At 34.2% G+C, this 3,425-nt stretch overlaps 1 pseudogene; it reads right to left on the reverse strand.

Moving 5' to 3' along the window:
* Positions 1-1,646: 1,646 nt before the first annotated feature.
* On the reverse strand, positions 1,647-2,614 carry LOC135195861 (putative nuclease HARBI1; annotated as a pseudogene).
* Positions 2,615-3,425: the final 811 nt, after the last annotated feature.

Below are 3,425 nucleotides of genomic sequence, written 5' to 3' on the forward strand. Positions count from 1 at the left end.
ATCCAAAACCTAACTATAACTACAGAATGCACCATCCCATATTCGCGAAAATAATGAGTTTTCATTATTAAATTTGATCATCTACCAGCTCATAATCGACGAGAAAATGAGAGCGTTTTTTTTGGTCCTTGGACTATTTTAGGCGTAGCAAAATTTAATGAAAACCTGATAGTACTTGTAATATAGTCTATACAGTAGTAAAATCTATTTTTTTTCCAAACCATGTTCCTATATGTTCCTATACCATGGGTGCCCCATAAGGTGATAAATATCATTTACCTCTTCATTATTGAGATAGTATTTTGTAAGTCTTTTGCTTAAGAGTAATGTGATATACTACCTCATTTTCTTAAGCTAACCACTCCAGTATTTAATGAGGTTTATTTTTTTTATTTTTCCTCCATTATATCGGGGTACTTGTGATCTCGTATTATTGTGATAAGTTTAGTAGTTTTTGTTTATTTACAATGCTATTTCATGTTATTTCTCTAATGTGGCTATAATGCATGTTTTATTATTTATAATAGTATAAAATGACACCTCTGGGATCTCAGTTACCTCTACCTTATTGTAAGTATTTTTTATAGTACATTTTTTTATTTACAATGCTATTTCATGTTATTCTCTATTGTGGTTATAATGCATGTTTTCTTACTTATAATAGCATAAAATGATACCTCTGTGATCCAGTTACCTCTACCTTATTGTAAGTTTTCTTTTTATTTACTTAAGTGTATTATTTCTTTCCTGCAGATAATGTACTATGTAATACACTGATATTGCTATTAAGGGTCATTCAGTGATACAGTACCCTGTTTGTATCTAGGTAATATGAACATCAAATTCATTTATTTCATAACTTACTTGTAATCTTAGGTGGCAATTTATTTCATAATGTGAGTCACTGTATGTAGTACTGTACTTATCTCAGACCACCTTAACCTATGTTAAATGTGCCTTATGAGTACCTGAAGAGAAGTGATAAGCCAGAGAAATTGCATATATATATTTTCACCTTTGCATATAGTAAATAGTATAGAGATATATTTTCTGTATTGAGATTTATTAAACAAGTATAAAGATATATTTTCTGTATTGAGATTTATTAAACAAGACTTAAGAAAAATACATTGTTTTTTTAGCATTGATTATAAGATCTATTATAAAACTAAAGTGAAAAACACAAGACTTAAAAAAATATATTGTTTATCTAGCATTGCTTATACATGAAAATTTTATAAGATATATGAACTATAAGTCAAAACAATCAGATTATAATATAGGAATTTTAGATTGTATATATGAAATAATTTTAAATAATACACATCCAATAACTTTAAATCTAGCGTCTGCAGAGGAAAATCACACTATTACAAAGCAATTAGTGTAACTTGCAAAATAAACCTATATTATATATAAAGAACAGCACAAGGACAAACTAAACAAGAACAATGATAATGTAGAAATATAGTTTACTCTACAAAATATATTAATGCAAAATCAAAATTTCCACCATCTCTCCTCTTACATTTATGCAAAAAAATTTGCTACTATCTCCTCTCTTACCACTTGCCCTGCACCTTCCCTTGCACCTGCAACTGCTGCTGGATCATCAGGATCTTCCTCATCCTCTTGCTCCTCTTCCTCTAGCAGCTCAGGAGCGGGGGTATTCGTTGCTGAACACAACGATTGTGTAGCAGCATCAGGCAGCAGCTATCTTCGCAACATGTTTTTTGGGTTCATACTGTAGAGACCCCACCAGAATTATGCAGACATCGGAAGCGAGATTTTCAAGACCCCCAAATGTCTGCTCAATTATAGTTCTCGTCTTCTTATGTGACCTTTCTTGTCCCCGGGTTGTTGGGTGTGGATATGGGGTGAGGGAAATGGCTCCAGTGGATACCCCCACTATCACCTGCAACAGAAAAAAATGTCTAGATTTAATCATTTATAGACACATTCATAAGATATTATGTTATTAGTTTTCATAATTTCAAAAAAAAACAAACAGAAGGTAAGTACTGTACTGTCTTAGGAATTTGTAATACAGTACTAGGAAATACATTACTTTAGCCACAGCTTATTTATATTGCGGTATAATAAATGGTACCTGTACTTGAAAATTAGTATCACAGGACCTGTAAGTACATACCAAGCACAACTTGAATATTGTATAATAAAAATATGAATAAATAAGAACATGATACTCACCAAGAAGATGCATATCTCCATAGACACCATCTTCGAAGCGACCTCGTAGTGGGCAGTTGTTCTAAATGTAGGCATCATGGGTGCTGCCAGGATACTTCACAGTATAGCTAGTGATGAGGTTTTTGGGCATTTCCCACTACTTGAAGATTTTAGCGAGTGATATCCTTTTCGGTTTACATAAATGTATTCATTGTCACTTGGTGTTTTAATGGGAATATGTGTTCCATCTAGTTGCACCAATGACTCTTGGAAAGCCACTAATCCTATCGAAAGCTTGCGCAGTCTGGTGAATTTCCTGTGGATTTTGTGGCATTGTTATTTCTGTCCTTGCTTTGTTATATAGAACATCTGTAACTTGACTGATGATGCGACTTACACTTGCTTGGCTCATACCAGTTACATCACCAATCATTTTGAAAGGTCCCACTTGCCAAAAAATCTCAAAGTCACCAAGTCCTGTGTATATGTGGGGATGGCATGGCTTTGTGAGGTTGGCCTTCCAATGTGTGGCTCTAGTTCTTCACACAGACTGATGATTCTAGTTGTGAGGATATCTATAATTTTGAAGCAATTCTGTGTCATCAATGTGAATTGGATCAAAAGGGTCTCTGTACCTCCTCTCTCGTTTGCAACTGCTGAGCTGCAAAAATACGCAACCAGGGCTTCCATCACAAAGTTTATTGATGTTCTCACTATGCCTACAATTAGGTATCTGAAACTGTAACAATAAAGTATCTTAGATATATTGTGATAATCAACCTAAAAGCATTTTCATAATGGTAGGCTAGGTCCTAAAGATTTATAAAAACTTGAACCTACTAGTAAATATATTTGCAAAAAAGGAGAATCAATAAAAAAAATAAGTGACAACTATGACACAACTTTAGTAACCTTCCGATTCCTACAGGGATATGATTAAAGAGATTGAAAAAGAAAAAATAACTTAGCATATTTCTCTCCTGTTGTGATTCAATGTTCTCTTCAACGAAGGTGTACTAAGAGAAAAACAGCCATGCACAGCTCATTTTAAGAGAGATTTCTTGTGCTTGACATGTGTACTAGTGCCTGCCTACATTAATTCCTAATGCTTGGGGGGGGGGGGGGGGGGGGTGGGGGGGGGGGGGGCGTTAATCCCACAATGTGCTAACCAAAAATTTCCCCAAGTTGTTTTCCTCTAGCCTAATACCCTTGTACACTAACCTTAATTCTTGTCA

Source organism: Macrobrachium nipponense, chromosome 17 (assembly GCF_015104395.2).
Source record: "Macrobrachium nipponense isolate FS-2020 chromosome 17, ASM1510439v2, whole genome shotgun sequence".
Taxonomy (NCBI): Eukaryota; Metazoa; Arthropoda; class Malacostraca; order Decapoda; family Palaemonidae; genus Macrobrachium; species Macrobrachium nipponense.